At 42.0% G+C, this 17,319-nt stretch overlaps 1 long non-coding RNA gene across 1 annotated transcript in view; it reads right to left on the bottom strand.

The window, feature by feature from the left end:
- Window positions 1-17,319, bottom strand: part of LOC149875381 (uncharacterized) — a 457,025-nt gene that overhangs the window by 87,057 nt on the left and 352,649 nt on the right. The window lies entirely within an intron of this gene.

Genomic DNA, 17,319 nt, shown 5'->3' with positions numbered 1-17,319 from the left:
CACGAGAGAGCCTGCTCTTGCAAGACCTCCAACCCTATTTCAGCTGCAATGAGGTTTTATCCAAAGTCAGCCACTGAAAAGCTTGAAGTTTGGCTGTTTCTTGCTAAAATCTGTTTCATTCCAAATCTGTACTTAAAAAGACTTGACATACCTCAGATCAGCTAATGCTGCATTAAAGAGCTGTACATGGCACAAAAATGTCAAAGACACAGGTTTAAAATGTAACGAAAATGCTCTGAATGGAGGCACAGAAAGAGAGAGAGATTCTTCGGCTGTTCAGTATTGGTACATGAATTACCGCACCAAGAGATATCGGAGCTTTGATCTTGCACACACCTAAAAATATCCAACTTCAATAGAAGGTTCAAACAATCCCATTCCTTCGCAACGAACCCATATGTTCCTTCAGTGCAAAAGAAAATTAGTTTTCGCTTCTCAAAAATTAAGTGGTAGAGAACAAGGGGGGAATAAATGTAGGTCATACCAAGTGGGTTTGTCATATAACACAAAACTAAGTGCTAGGTCTGGCCAGGACTTGAATATTGCCTCATGAGTATTGCAAGAAAGCAGTGCTCGTGATTCAGAAAATCTTCAGTCGCCCTTCAGAATCAGAACTGAACCGCTCAATATAGCTTGGCGTGAACCTGGGGTCTTCAAGCGATGAGGCATAGTTCCTCGTTTCAAACGCAAAAGCAATGTCATGACAACTTGTGGTCATTAAAGATTGCATAGCACTTGTCCCAAGAACAGTGTTATTAGCCTTAGTGTCCTAGATAAATTCCAATTTGAGTAATGATATTCTGTGACCTACTTCTTCCCCCCCTCCCCTCCGCAGTTTAAGTTGGATGATATTTTTCTTCATTTCCTAGGCCTGACCGGCTGTTCACTACTGCTGTGCATTGACAGTTGCCATGAGCCGCCCTGGAAGATATATTTATACCACATATGCTTTTTTGTGATAAACCCAAATGATAAACTGTAATGAATCTGAGTGTTTGATCTTCTGCAGTCTGCACAGGGACTGCCACATTTTCTTTGCTTGTAAAACAAGTTAGTTTGATGGGGCACAGCACTGACAGGGCCATGGGCTATATCATTGCATAAATGCATAATATTACTAATAAATGTTCGACAGATGCAAGATATTAGTATCATTAATGCCATGTACTATTTCTTATATCGTATGTACAGTGGTTGAAAAGGACCTTCTTAAGCAACTGGGGAAAAAATGCTTTCCTTTTAGTCACAGAAGAGGACAGGTATCCTTTTCTCTTTTATAGGTTGACAAAACTGAGGCACAGAGAAATTAAGTTCCCAGCTTATGGTTACACAGCTAGTCATGGCAGAGGTGGCTATAGGATCCAGGCATCCTGGCCAACCTTTCTGTGCCTTGTGCATTGAGCCCTAGGGTCCTGGGTGGCTTAAGGGGTCAGCAACGTGATTTAGTTCATCTCATTCTTGTCAGCAATTCAAAAGTCAACTTAGTCTGGCAGTAGGGGCCCAAAGCTATTACCCTCTAATAGCTGTTCGAAGGCTGATGTGAAAAATGAACTGGCCATTTCAGTTCAGCTCCTTGAAGATAAACACCTGTATCTGTAGATAACAGCATGAAATGACACATTTTTTTTGGACAGTCTCAGCAGAGAGGCCAAGGAACAATTCTCTCTGCTGGGACACAGTGTCTCATACGGAAGTTTGCAGTGCCGCTGGTACAGAATATGTGCATGGAAAGAGGGCTCGGTTTATGGTGCTGTCAACCTAGCACGTTTCAGAAGCACAGGAGGAAAAAAAAAAATCAGACAGAAAAGAAGTGTTGAGGTAATGCAGGAGCATCCATCAAAGTTAAACCCGGCTTTCTACTTCCAGCTCCTCAGTCTAGGATGAGGCACGTTTTCACTCGGGCTACATACCACTGTGTGACCTGACTGCTCCCATTATATTGGTTTCTTCTAGGGGAATGAAATATTAGCCTATTTTCTTAACTTCTGTATTAAGAAGACAAGTTAATTTTTCACCCCTCTGGTGAATTATTGTATGATTGGTTTATATGAGAGATGTCCCAGGAGTGAGAAAATGAGTCATAACTCACTGGAGATGAAGCTACAAGTGAGTAATGAAGAATATGAAGATCATTCTTTTCCTTGGTGCTTGCACAGACTTGTTCCTCAATTAGGAGAGAAGGACAGGAGAACCCGAAGGTCTCTCCATGCTACGAGTACTTTGGGTGAGGAAGGTATTTTTAAAGGCTTATATTGGTTGCTTTGGAATACATCAATAAACCTAATTTTATATTTGAAAACTGCATGCCACAGATCTGCTTGCAGTACTGCTCAAGTAAACATTTGCTGAAGACATTGGTGGTTCAATTTAGGTGCTGAGCCCCCCGAGCTGTGAGAGTAACCTCCCCCATGAGGTTTAAAGGGAGCCCGGTTAAACCCACACAGAATAGGAGACACTCTGTGGTTGGCAAGATCAAGCCCCTAATGCTTACGTTATCAGAGCTTCGGTGTCTGCAAGAGTCCAAAGTCCTGTGAGATGAGACAGAAGTGGCAGATATAATCCCTGTATTTCAAACAGCCCCTCCTTGCTTTGCCTCTGCCTACTGCTCCTCATCACCTCCTCCTGAGCTGTCTTGAACTCCTTCCTTGCTGCCATTTTGAGTTTCCAGCTCCCAGCAGCTGGGTTCTGTGCCAGGTCTCGTCTAAGTCACATTGTTTCCGTCTCAAGTGGCAGTAGACAGGTGGCATGTAAGCCTGCTAGGGGACAAATGGATTGGCTGTCAGCTCCTGAGTGACAGAACGAGAAATAACAGTGGAGAGAGCCAAGGAACGAGAGGCACAAGGCACCTTGAAACGATCGTGAATCCCTGGGACTTGCTTTTTTTTCCCCTGTACAAGTGGGGCAAGAATACAATCCAGACCTTGTACGCCCTACACAAAGCACAGCTGGAAGCTGGCAGCTTGTGCTCCGTGACTGAAAAGGAGCATTAAGATCACGGCATGGACTTAAATGTGTTCAAGTGAGTCTGCAGACAGTCACTGCACTGGCCAGCAGTCCTAGGTGACATAGAGAAGTACCAACCTAATGTGCAAGCAAGCGTCTCTCCCTAGTGGCCAACTCCATCATGCAACCTAGTACAGATGGCATTTTGGAAGTGGTTTGTGCTTCTAGTGCTAAAGATCAGTCCCTACGGACAGCCATAGCATCTGGATACTTATCTTCAGGTGCCCACCTTCCCTGACTGCGGACAGATCTGGCTGCCACTTCAGACCTGTAGGTTTCTGCTTCTCCATCACCTCCCTGAAACAGATGAAAACCATGCCCATGGAGACATTAAGTCTGTTCACCACTGCTTTAGGAATCTGGATGTCCTTGCTAGCTTTGTTCACCACTGAGGACACTGGGTGTCCTTGCTAGCCTTGCTTGTCTGTTCACCACTACTTTAGGGATCTGGGTGTCCTTGCTGGCTTACTGGAGAGAGAGAGAAAGACCCAATGGCTCCAATTTTGAAAAGTCTAGAAAGTGAATTAAACCAGATCCCTTACTTCGATGTGCTTGTGAGAGGTCCAGGGGATATTAGCAATGCCTCCGAGAGAGAATAAACTTAATCAGAGCTGACATGTTCTTCTCTTTCAGTGGCCATAAGAAGAGCTCCATAAATGACTATAGGGAAGCCATTTATAAATGCCTGTGTGAAGATTAGACTCCCGTCCCGCAAGCACAAGGCCAGGTGGAAATGTACAGCAGGGAGCTTTCCCGTTGAAATTCCAAGTGACGTCAATGTGAAATAATAAACGTCACTCCCATGATGGAAAGTCCTTGCTGAGTACAACTATTCTTTTTTCTGCAGAGTAATTTCACCACTACAGGGCCAAACTTGCTGTTCCCTGCCAAATCAAAACACCTTAGAAACTCTGGGGAAATTTAGATCCAGACTTTGTGCTTGGAAAACATCTCTGATTTCCCCTTGGTTGTGCTAGGCTATACCCAAGCAAGCCTTTTTCAAATGACGTGTGGCCCATACAGTTTGCTGCTGCTGTCAAAGAATGAAAGAGACCCTGAACTGCAGGAGAGTTGAAAGGGCAACAGGGAGCAGGGGTGTAGTGAACTGCAGACTCAGAAAACCTCCAAAACTGAATCAAGCATACTGAAAGTTCAGCCCCATCTGATTTAAACCCATTGGCAGTCCTTAGGCACACAACTTGCAATATGAACATCAATGGGGGGAAAAATAGATCTAATGGAAGCAAGACCCAAATTGGCAGTGCATTTCAAGAAAGCTGGAAACCTCACATCTGCTACCATTACATTGTAAATGCACAGTTGAGCCCTTCGTGCTGTGAAAACCAGTAGCAGCTGGCCTCTGATTGTGAATGAGGAACGAAACAATTTATTACAAAGGGACCTCTCTAAGTCAATCTAGAAATCAGTACTGGAAGCAGATGTGACATGCAAAACCCTAACCCATCCAAAGTGTAGCAGTTTGTTCGTTCTTCTAGCGGTGTCTGATAGATTCTTCTTCATGATTTGAAAAGGTGCTTGAATACATGTTAAGTGGCAATCTAGGAAAATCGGCAGTTATTAAAGATGTTTAAGAAGAAAGGGAGGGGAAGGAAAAGGAACAATTAGATAAAATACTTGGCATATTTTAGAAGCAAATACAGTACAAGTGATGCATTATTTTTCTTCTTGCTTTGAGATCTTCTACAGAAGCTATACCTGTACATCTAATATTAAGCAAGAATACTCTTGTCAAAGTGAAAATCAGAGTCCACTTCTATGAACCACTACTTAATTAAAAGTGAATGGATTTCATGGAATTTCCTGACAGCTATGGAATTTTCTATGCTCAGGATCCTCTCAAATATATTGTATTTACATGAATACAAGATGAGTATTTCCACCCCCCCTCCCCCATACCCCGATTTCCCCCTCCCCATTTAGCATGGGGAAAGCCTTCTGTCTTAACGTTTACATATAAGGAAACCTCATTAATTATACTGTCTATCATTAAACTGCTGCCAAAAATTCAGTAATGGAAACCAGCTATGAAGGTGACTAAATGCAGACAATACTGAGCATGACTATGAAACACATGGCCCATATTGAGCAAACATGTTGATGGGAACCTATCACAAGAACTGGTTAGTGCAGCCTACCTGACTAAGATGTATACTAATTCGCACTGGGTGCAGCTCCCCCTTCAGTGCTAACCCATTTTTCAAGTCATAGTGAGCCACTACACTGCATATATTTCGACTTCTACTTCACTGCAACAGATGAGTTGTACCTTTCATTCCCATTTACAATGATTCTTATTTCTTCAACAGCCTTAAATGTCTGGCAGACATTAGCAAATAGGACCCCAAACAGAATCCCTTTGTCACCCCCTCTCTTAGCCTGGCACACATGATTTGTGTGGTTCCACCCTCCATGAGGTGGAGCTGGACCAGATTGTCCTCTGCATCATCTGTGTATACATTTTTGTAGCATCCCAGGACTTGTGGCAAGAATACCCAGTTCAAGCCATGAGTTGTGGGGGGGAGTGGGAGGGAGGGAGGTTAATTGATACATGGCTTCTTTGTGGAGGGTATCTGGAGTACACACAAATATTGAGCAGGGCTGAGCTGTGGGGTCAACATGGCCTGAAATGTTGTTTAATCTGCTGGCCCCAGCCTAATGAACTATATGGTAAATCATGAGCCTTTTGGCTTTGGTCTAATATGATGTATAGTCTGTTCTCTTTGTAATAGGTACAGAAGTGCTGATTAAAAGTGTGTTTATGGCATATCTCTGTTAAAACTTGCAGCAGTTTCAGAAAAGGTAAAATGCATCAATTCTGCATGAACCACATCTATGGGTACCTGTGGTAATTTGCATGCATTTATTTCAAAGTCAGTGTTTTCAAACCTCTTCCATGTGCTCATGTGATAGTGAGGAGGGTGGGGGAGGGGATGCAGGAGGAACAGAAGTGAAGGGGGCTACCTGACCCCTAGATTTATTTTCCCTGCTCCAGCAGTGGGAGGGGGACGGTGGGAATTCAAGGCAAACCTCCAGTAATTAGATTCTATAGCTGGAAAATTATAACTCATTTTTGAATTTCCCATATGTAGAATCTAATTACTGGGGGGTCATCTTATATTCAGAGTAATCTTATGTATACTAGTAAATACAATACATTATTGGCATCATATATTTTTCATAATAAATTATTTGTTTGAAAACCGGTTGCACTTAGCAGCTCTCTCCCTCTCAAATGTTAATGCTTATAATGAGAAAAATCAAGTTAATGTAACTTGGAATCTAACAGAAAAATTCCTGTCCTATGCATTTCCATCAGCTCTGTCTGCCTAAGTGTGGAATCTGTTCTTTTCAAGCCATTCTTCTCCCTTCCCAACAGCCCTATTTCCTAGTCCTGTCTTTGAAAGGTGATTCCAGAGGAGGACTCCACTGGGATGGAGTTAAACTCTTGTGTCCTAGACACCTTGTTAGTGCTGTCAGATTTTCTGCCAAGCCTCTTATAGAGATTGTTGAGCAGTGGGGAACATTTTGTAATGCAAACATTTTTTCTTTATTTAAATATTACAAAATGTTAGGAAGGACTAAGAAGAATTTTTCCAACTATTTGAGTCTGTCTAATAAAAGATATTGGATTTACCCAAAGGAGCTGGTCTGCCTATATCCTTAGACCAACACAGCTACAACCTATACCCTTAAACAGGAAGGACTCCCTGGCTTTTAGGATAGAAATGGGCTATAAAGGCTCCAACTTGTTCAGCTATTGAAAGTAATACATGAACGATTGGAATATTGATATTTTATTACCAGAGTCATTTATCACCTGGATCTTCTAATGTGCCGGTGTCTTCAGGCTCCCATCCAGGCAAAATTTACCCTATACCAGTAGTTATCCAGACTTTTGTTTCAGTGAAAAAAGTTTTCAGTATCCTTTGCTGAATTAAGGTATTGAGCGCTGCTCTAGGCCTGTACTTTTGCCAGGTCAGACCCTCTTTGACTGCTGCATCATTCCTCTACATTTGGTGCAATCACTTACACCATTTCACCAATACACATATAATGCTTCTGTCTATAACTTTTTGTTTCCACCTTTTTCAGTTTTAAGTAAGTACAGAAGATAAAGGTGGGGGAAGGCTAGAAGAAAAATCAGGCCCCAATTCCAGTTTCCTGGAAAGAATCGTTCCAACTAATCAGCTCACAGTAGACTGAGGCCTTTTGGTGAACCACTTATTATTCTTCCAAGACCAGTTATGTTTAAAGGATAGATTGACTGTAAAACAGGACTCAAGGTCTCATATCTAGTGTATCTCATCGATGCACATATGTAAATTCTTCATGTTGTATGTGAAGAGATGTTTCTGTCTTTAACTGCCAGCCTCGCAAACTTACTCCAGCCTCTGTGTGGGGAGGGAGGGTATCATGGTGGATTTCCCCTAGACCTTGTCAACCTTTTTTCTAAATTTTAGTTTCATCCCCTCCCTTTAAAAATGGGAAACAAAAAGGAGAGAGACAGAAACCTGTTAATATTTTTACCTTAAAATGTAGCAGCTCATAGGGGGGTGGAAAAAATTAGAGGAAAATGAATAATTTATTTGGGTTATTTTCTTGTCATGGAAAAGCTTGCCCTCATTCTACTTCTTTTCTTCTTGGAAATCACATCTAGTAATGACATCTGACAGGTGAAAACCCTGTTGCCAGAAGTGTAATTATCAGGGTCTGTACCCTGGGCAGCAGTGGCGGTGGCATGGGTTGGGGCAGCTGTGGCAGAGGAGTCCGTGCTGCAGGCAATGGAGACTGCCATTCTTCTACCCCCTCAAGGTAATGGGGCTGTCCCATTACCTTCAAATGATCCTCCCATGGCCACATGTGCTACCCAGTCCTTATGGTTCAAGTCATAGGATCATAGCAAGAAGGATGGAAGGGACCGATAAGATCATCAAATCTGGTCCCCTGCCATGGTCAGGAGGTAATTGGGCTCAAAAGTCATGGGGCACAAGGACGGCAATCCACTGCAACAGATTCTTTGTTACTGATGATACATGAAAGTACCAGTCTAGCTTGTCCTCTTGCTGGCTAGTTGCCACCATGGCATGAGGGGGCATTGTGGTGTGTGTGTGTGGGAGGGGGGTCCTTTCCCCATAAACAATGGTCTGTTGGGTTTTAATTAAATATAATGTGCATTGCAGTAACACAAAGAAAATGCTCACTGACCCAAAGTGCTTTCGAGGGGGCTCAGTTCAGGAGTAACTGGTTCAAATGTGATGACCTGCATTGGGGTGAAATTAAAAGAAAAAAATAGTATCTGGGACAGAGATAGAACTAGAATCAGGGACAGAGGTTTGATTCATTGATTTGGATCACTGTCCTGGATTCAATTTGGTGAATCAGAATCTGAAGATTCAATTCTGATTCAGAGAATCAGCAATTTGGACATGGACACAGCTTTAAATGCGTGATAGAGCATCCCACAGGATTGCCGGGGGGCTGTGGGGGAGCACTCCAGGTGGTTGGTGGTGAACTCGGAAGTTGACTGGAAGTACTTCTGGTCCACTTCCATATCCACCAAGGAACATGCTGGGGGGCCCCCTTGTGCTCCCCCGGTTCAGCTGGTACCACCCCCCCCAGACCCAGGAGGCGACAGTCACCGAGACAGGGGGACCATGGGGGGCCCCCAGCATGCTCCCTGGTGGACCCAGAAGTGGTTCCGGTCCACTTCTGGGTCTGCTGTCGAGCATGCTGGGGTGCCCCCCCACTCCTGTGGGATGCTGCATGCACGCCAACATCGCAGCATTCACGAGCCACCTGCTACCTAGAGGTATATAGAAAAAACATTTAAAACTGTGTACAGGTCTGAATCGCTGAATCTTTCTGAATCACTCCAAATGGATTCGGAGGGTTCTGATTCGATTCAGAGATATTAAAGGGTCCTCTGATTCTATTCAGATTCGGAGAGTCAGCCACTGAGTCAGGACGAATCTCTGCTGAATCAAATCAGGGAGCGAAGCTTTGCACAGCCCTACCAGCCAACCCCTCTGCAGCACACTGAGCTGGGTCAGAGCAGCCCCAGGCAGGCAGGCTGACCCCCAAGGCCCCTTGTCAGCCAGGGCTTCACTGACCTGGCTCAACATACTGCGGTCCCTGGTGCATGTGTAAGTGTGGCACCGAGGAGCAATAAAACCCAGCATGATAAGCACCAGAGTGTATTGATTTGCCTCAATAGCACATGTAGATGTACCCAAGGGGAGTAAACAGGGATAATTTGGCAGTATGCTCCATTTCCACTATTTTTGGTTTGGTTAGTTGTGGTTTCCTGTTTGGAGCCAAATCTGTTTCAAAATTATTTAAATTAGACTGTTGCAAATCACTATTGTAGGCGAACTTGAAATTTTTCCACTCACCAGTTGCATGTTTTGCCTTGTTTAATACTTTGCCAACTCAAAACAAACCCATCCAAGCAATGGGTTAAAATTGTTTAAGCTCATTGGTTTTCAGGGGTGTGAACTCAAGTTCTGCTAAACCAATTTCAGATTGATTTTAGTTAAACCAATGCAGCTTTTCTAATCTAGACAAGCTCTACACTAATTCAATATGCAAGTTACTGATTCCTGATAGTGCTACTTTTGCAGTCATTTTTCATACCAGAGACATCTCCTATGGCCAGAAGACCCTGTATAATGTAAGATGATATTTATTGCTATCGGACTTTCTCTTTTTTCTAAACAGCAAATCATTATGAATATGAACAAGACTAACACACTATGACCATTAAGATGCGCTAATTCAATCACTGCTTCATTCATTTTTAAGCACTCAAAGCAAATCTCTGCTTGATTCAGAGACTTTCAGAGGCAGCTAAAATCTTCATGGAAAGACCGGCCCTGTTTAGTTTAAATTCAGAGGTGAAGTGTCAACAAGATCTTCCATTTCAGCAAGGGAATAGCCATCTGTTCTGCTGGATTGTTCTTTGAGTGCTTCTCCACACCCTCCTCCCCACAGCACACTCCCTTTTTACTAAATGGCCCTGTTTATTTGATAACCACTTTTGTTGATTCAAGTGGTGCTTCGCTGGCTAAAGGGAAAGAGTGCCTAACCCATACACAGCGTATGCAGTCAAAACTGGTTAAGCCCATTGCCTTTGATCAGAAATTCCAGATGTGTAGAAGACTTAGATGTTTAAGAGGGTTCAATGTATGCTTATTATACTTGGCAAAGAGGTTCCTTTGTAAGAAGGTAATGCATATAATTATAGTTATCTGCAAATGTTCCATCCAAAAGTTATTGTCTACAAATGTTTATCAAAAGATAAGGCAAACTTGGCTTCCAGACTCATCCAATTACCTCTAACCATATGGGGAAATCAGAAACTGCTACTAGGCCTTTCAAAAATAGTTATGAAGACAAAGTTAAATCAGGATACATTAATCCCACTGTTCTCTTCCTTATTCCTAAGAAGAGCGAGAAAACAGAACGGTGTCTGCAATTTCAAATGTGACCAGCCATGCAAAGAGAAGAGGAATGAAAAGTGCCTGGTGAACCTTATTAATGTGGGGCTGTTTGGGGTGAAATTAAAGAAAGAAATAGAATCTGAAAAGTGGTCTCCAACCGAGCAACATTTCAACAGAAGAAAATTTGCACAACAAGCAGTCAGCTGTCTGCAGAATTCATTCCCTTACGGAAAAGGGCCCCATAAAATTTAATAGGGACAAGACTAATAGGATTCTATAGAAGCTGTTCTTAAAAATAAACACACAACCAACTCAATGCAAATGAGGAGGGAATGGGATCCTTCCTATCAGAATCTGAAACCAATTCAAGTAATTTAATAAAGAAGCACGTGCCTCAGATGAGAATTCTAGCAGGCAGCTTAAAATTTTATAGAAAGGTCATGCTGCTTGATTATGCTGGATACAATTTTCCCAGAAGGGTTAACAGAGGATAATTCTAAAACATAAGCTCAAAGTATAACTACTTGTATACCAAATGGCTGGATATAGAATATATCTATATCTATCTAGATAGGCATCTATCTTTTAGATAGATAGATAGATAGATAGTGAAATGACATTATAGATATATCTATATATCTAGATATATGTCTGAAATGACATTTTATATATAGATAAATTTTTTAAATGACATTTCATATCTAGATACATATACCTATATCCATATATAGATATATATATCTATATATAGATATATATATCTATATATAAAATGTTATTTCAGACATCTATCTATCTATCTAATGCCATTTCACTGTATACCATAGCCACTATATGCAAGGCAAACAACATTTCACAGAACATTCCCATGCACACAACTCCCTGCTTCTCCCAACCCCAGAATATGCCCTCTGCCGTGATTGCCTTATAACCTAACGTCTAGATAACTAAATGAACTCTAGATAAAGTTTAGAGAAGTGGCAAGAGAGAAAGCTAGGAGAGGAAAGTTACAGGTTCAGAAAAATGTATGTCGCTGTGATCTATTTTTTAGCGCTTTGTTGTTCAAAACATCCTATATGGCTTGTGCTCGCTCATGTGTAACCTGCTCTGCAAACTACTGAAATGACCTGGAGAAGAGCAACTAACAGAAATTACACCAGGGACTGCTCTCACTCCCCTATCCTGATCTGATCCTGTTCATAGTATGAAGTTCACTAAATGAGAAAAGCAAAATATTGCAAGAAACATCAGGTCTGTTTATTTAAACCCCACCTTTTCCTTTGTCTTCACACCAGATGCGCTACTTTTGCAGTCTCTTTCAGCTTTTCTGGGCTAATTTGTTTCGGATCGGTTAAATCTCACTGCTAGCACCTCCCTATAGATGCCACCTCCTTGAATTTCCCTGAAATAGGAGGGGAACTGACCCGGCTTAGAGGTAGCATTTGGCTGTAAAATTAGACGCAACCATAAAAAACAGCAGCAGCAATAAGAAATGTATGAACCTTAATGTGTTCCAAAAATAGAGAGCCTGGGAAGCCTGATAGTAAAAAGAAATGTATTAGCAAGACAAGCTTAGCAATGATTAGTGTGACAACGTTACTTTTTCCTCATGGCAGTCATATGCATCAACTTTGTAAGTCACAATATCTACAATATTAGCCTCCAATAGAGAAGATAGAAGAGACAGGTGCAAAATTAGTAAAGCCCAGGGATATGAGTAGTGCCAGGGATGAGTGACAGTTTGCATACTTTGCGTAATTTGCCCAGCTAATTATATTGGCATTCAATAGCACTGCTTTCACCGAGGGCCTGTCAGCATTTCTTCTGTAACGGCCTTATTTGCAGAGTTTTGTAACATAGCTACGAGGGAATCAATCCTGGACTAGATCTTCACAGGCCTAAGCACTCAAGAAGGTATCTGACGCACGTGTGCATGTGTGCACACGTGCATACACACACACCACTTTAAAAATTAACACAGAGAGACAGAAGATAACAAGTATTTCTTACAACTAACAAAATATTGCATAACCACCACAGATATTGCTGTATGGCCACAATTGCTGCATGAGCATTTTTAGTAGAGACCAGTACTATATGAAAAAAGAATACAGATATGTTTTGGTAATATTTATTCACACTTTGATAAGATAGTAAATCATTTTTACCATCTTTAATTTCCCCTAAGTCTGAGGAAAGGTATGTATGCCCAAAAGCTTGCAGAAAAAGATATTTTTTGTGTGATTTCTTAGTTGTTCTAATAAAAGGTATCATCTCTGAACCAAGAGTTTTAGAGTTTTGCATTTCCATTGTTCCTGAGGTATCCAAGGATGCCAACGTCAAGTGTTTTAATGCAATTTTTCTTCATCGTTGGCATTCCTTTCCTCTTCTTTCAGTGTTAATCTTTTAAATATATTATAAAGATCAGATATAAGGGTGTTTAAAGTGTCATTTAGATGTTATTAACACTAGCTTCACAAAGCAAAACTATGTGAGTTAAATGCTCCAACATTAAATAGGTTTTCAACTATGAGAGTGCAGTAGAGAATAGCAGGTATAGAGCATTTAATATTTCATGTTCTTATTAGACTTCGAAATAGATTAGGAAAAAAAGACCTGATGAAAACACTAACACAGAAAAAACCTGTTAATCAAAAAGTGTTAGACAGTTTTGGTAACAGGCATTGCTCCTGTTCAGTCTGCAGTTTCAGCAACGCACTTGTGAATATGTTTTGCCCTGTACTTGTACTATTTGTTGGGCAGTTTCTATTTTTGTACACTTATAAAATGTATCAGTTAAACTGAAGTTAATAGCAAGCCTCCTAGGTCTTGTATTCTGCATAATACACTGTGCACTGAGAACAAAGGTGCCATATTTTAAAGCAGTTCAGAAGCGGTAGCAACAGATGCCTGCTTGTGTATTCTGTGTACGTTCATGCGTGTTCTCGCAAATTAAATTTTCAACGATTATTAGTTTCTATTTTTAGTTGCTTGTTTTGAGGAGATTATTCCCACCTTTTTTGTGTGTGTTTTGTTTTAAATGGAAGTGATATAAACATGGCTTCTGGCTCTGACAGCAAATTAGCATAGACTAACCCCCTTCAAATGGAAATAAAGTTGTTACAATACATTCCACGGGGATTAGCGTGCGCTATTTTCAGCATGCATGGGACTGGAGGGTTAATTGTCACATATACATACACAGTAGGGCTGTGCAAAACGGCACCGTTCCATTTCAACGTGTGTTTCGACAAAACAGCATTTCATTTGAAATTTCATATGGATTCAAAACAGCTGCTCCGTTTCGTCAAAACAGTGATGCTGTTTTATACTCTTTTGACGTTTCACCCCTTAGCTATAATGGGGAGGCTTGAAACAGCCTCTCTCATCTGCCAGGCAGATTAGGGCCCCGCAACCCTGGGAGGGCTGTGTGGGCTGTGCCAGTCCTCCTGGGGCTGCAGGCCCTGATCTGCCTGCCAGATGAGGGAGGGAAGCTGGGTGCTGCCACTTGGGATCGGCACCAGCATGCCGCGGGTCCCAGGCAGCAGCAGTTGCCTTTCTCTTCCAGCAGACAGATCAGGGGCCACGACTCCAAGAGAGCTGCGGGGGCTGTGCGATTGCGCTGAGTCTCCTTCCTCAGCTTGATCCAGCTGGGGAAGGGGACTGAGCCTGATCACTCAGTTCCTCTCCCCAGTGCTGTGATCGATCAGGCTGGGGAAGGGAACTCAGCCCAGCTGAGTTGAGGTCCCTTCCCCAGCCTGATCGTAGTGCTGGGGAGGGGAACTCGGCTGGGCTGCTTCGAAATGTTTTGAAACCTTTGAAACATATCAACTGCCCTTGTTTTGTTTCGAGACTGTTTCGAAGCCCTTTGTTTCATTGGGATTTCACTGTTTCGAGCTCCAAATGAGTCAAAACAGTGTCAAAATGAAACAGCTGGCAAAATTTTGCACAGCCCTAATGCATAGCTTGCTGCATGAGCAGAAGAAACACACAGTAGAAATCTTAATTCCTAGAAGTGCATCAGCAAGTTGTTGGTTGGAGAAATTTGTGTTTTTAAGAGGAATCATGGAAAATGAGGGTTGGAAGGGACCTCAGGAGGTCATCTAGTCCACCTCCCTGCTCAAAGCAGGTCCATCCTCAATTAGATCATCCCAGTCAAAGCTTTGTCTAGCCGGGTCTTAAAAACCTCCAAGGACATAGATTCCACTTCTCTGGGTAACTTGTTCTGATGATTTACTATCCTTCTTGTGAGAAAGACTTCCTAATCTCTAACCTCAACTTCCCTTGCTGCTTCTTGAAACCATTGCTCCTTTTTCTGCCATCTGCCGCCACTGAGAACAGTCCAGCTCCATCCTCTTTCGAAACCCCAGTTCAGATAGTTGAAGGTTGTTATTAAAACTCTCTCAATCTTCTATTCTCCAGATTAAGTCAGTCCCTAAGCCTCTGCACATAAGTCATGTGTCCCAGCCCCCTAACCGTTTTTAGAACCTAATCTTCCTGCATGGCATTTACTTGCATTGGTTCAAAATACTTTACGTGTTAGATAAAATATTTAAAAATGTAAAAAATGGTCATTTGAATTGATATTTTTACAAACTTCCTGGTTTTCAGATTAAATGAAATCCCAGAGAGGTTTCAATTTAATTGTTTTCAGTTTTTCAGTTTTTTTCTGCATCAGCAGAAGTATTAGGTACAAAGCATGGGAAGTGATAGTTTCTCTCTACTTGGCACCAGTTACACCTCATCTGGAGTACTGTATGCAGTTCTGGGCTCTACATTTTAAAAAGGACATGGAAAAATTAGGGTCCAGAGGTGGGCAACAATGAAGATAAAGGGCTTGGAAAGAAAGTCACATGAGGATGGGCTGAAGGAACTACTGATGTTCAGCTTGTGAAAAAGGTACTTGTAACAGAGCCCTGCCCCGGGGTGGCAGTGGTGTTCCTGGAGCCCCTTCAACTCTTGTCAGCTCTGCTTTTCTCAGGCAATCTCCCTGTTGACTCACCTGCCACAGTTTGATTTAATTATGTTTTAGAAAAAACAGGAGCCTGTCCTAGGGCTCACAAGTGAGATCTCATCCCCATGAACACAGATGCCACTGCTCATCACCTTAAAGGATAATTACTTGGCCTCCTTATCTCCCCTTCTAGCCATGCCCTGCAGGTCCCTAAACCAGGAACGGTCTTTGCCACTATTGGGGCCACCAGCCCTGGTGCCTTTAACCATCTCTACTCCACTTGGCATTGGACCTCTGTATCTTGACCGCCCTTCTTGGGCTTATGCCTCCATTTTGTGATGGACATAACCAACTGGATGGCATGTGTCACATGCTTCCATCGCTGCCTCATTCACACAGGCTGTAGTTGTATTACACTGCTAACTTAGAGGTCCACTCTCCATGAAACAATCTGTAGGGACTCACTCTTTTAGTTAGCAGCCCTAAACCCTTATTATTAACTGGATTACTCAACAAAGCCGTGTTTCTTTTTCTGCTACTTTATATCTTAACCAAACTTCAAAACACTCATTTCAGTGGGTGGCACATCAGCAGGCTTTCCATCTGTTAATCCAGCCTGCAAAGGAATGGTACATGCAGACATACACCATCTCCTCTTGAATTTTCTAGTCTGTGTGACTTGTTGCTGGATTTTCCTTAAATTTGGAATTTAGAAACTGCTAAAAAGTCTAGATTACTGTCTCCATCCAGCAGCCAATAGAAACAAAGTGCCACTATTAAATCTATCTATCTATCTATCTATGCAATGAAAAAACAGTAACATGTAAACTACTGCATGAAGTGTCCCAAAGGTGGGGGGGGGAGGCAGAGCATGTACAGGTCTCTGTAGGTGCTGGTGGTGACCAGCAAGAAAAAAGCTCAAGTTCAGCACCAAGGTCCATATTCAGGGACAGCCTGAGTAACTCCGAAGGAAAATTGTCATTGAGAGTCAATGGGTTTGTGTTCTTGAGTCCCTCACACCTCTTGGAGAATGTCACCCCCCCAGGCAGAGGCTAATTCCTGGTTGACAGAAGGTGAATTAAATCAGTAGCAGCACTGGCAAAAAAGAAGATAGATGTCTTGCTTTAGAGCCCAAATATTTTGAACTCTGTTGGTAGCCAATGATGATAAATGCTTAAATAAGTAAAACCGTGTTTAAAGAATGAAAAAAAAATGTAAATCCTTTTGCATCTGATTTTTGCTACATGTCTAAAAAATGGTTTCCAAATCTCATGGTTCCAAGGTTTCTTAAGGTTTTTGAACTCCATCCTACCTTCCAGTGAGCAGTTCTCAGATTTTCCGTCACTCCTATACATCTGGCTCCTGGGAGATTGAACAGCTAATTGCTATTTGCACTTTCAGCACAGTTTGTACTGCTCGACTGGCATCATAGTTGTGAAGTCTTATTACAATTCGCTCTTTCCTTCTCTGAGAGTACCCTGATGGTCCCCAATGGGCAGGTAATGCATGATAATAGAGACAGGCTGTCATCAGCATGTGTGTGTGTGCACACAAACACACACACACGTTTGGAAGATGGCTTTCACTGCAGCTTACTTAATAATAATGACATATACATACTGTGTGTATAAAGATATGTACAATTATGTATATGCATGCATGTGTGTACAATTATCATTAAGTTGTAGTGCAAGCCATCCTCCGTGTGTGTGTGTACACATGCGGATATTTGGAAGACTGCTTACAATACACTTTACTTAACAACATTCAGATTGCATTGGCCTCTCCAGTTATCTGTGCCATTCAGAATAGTTTAACTTAAAAAAAAAAAGGTCCTCCTAACTTTTGCTATGCCTTGTCAACTCTGTGTTTTCTTTTCTTTTTTTAAAATCATCAGGTACT

Source organism: Crocodylus siamensis, chromosome 1 (assembly GCF_052110815.1).
Source record: "Crocodylus siamensis isolate JL-2025a chromosome 1, ASM5211081v1, whole genome shotgun sequence".
NCBI classification, from domain to species: Eukaryota; Metazoa; Chordata; order Crocodylia; family Crocodylidae; genus Crocodylus; species Crocodylus siamensis.
Note: the sequence above shows the minus strand (reverse complement) of the source record. Positions and strands in the feature narration are given on the sequence as shown.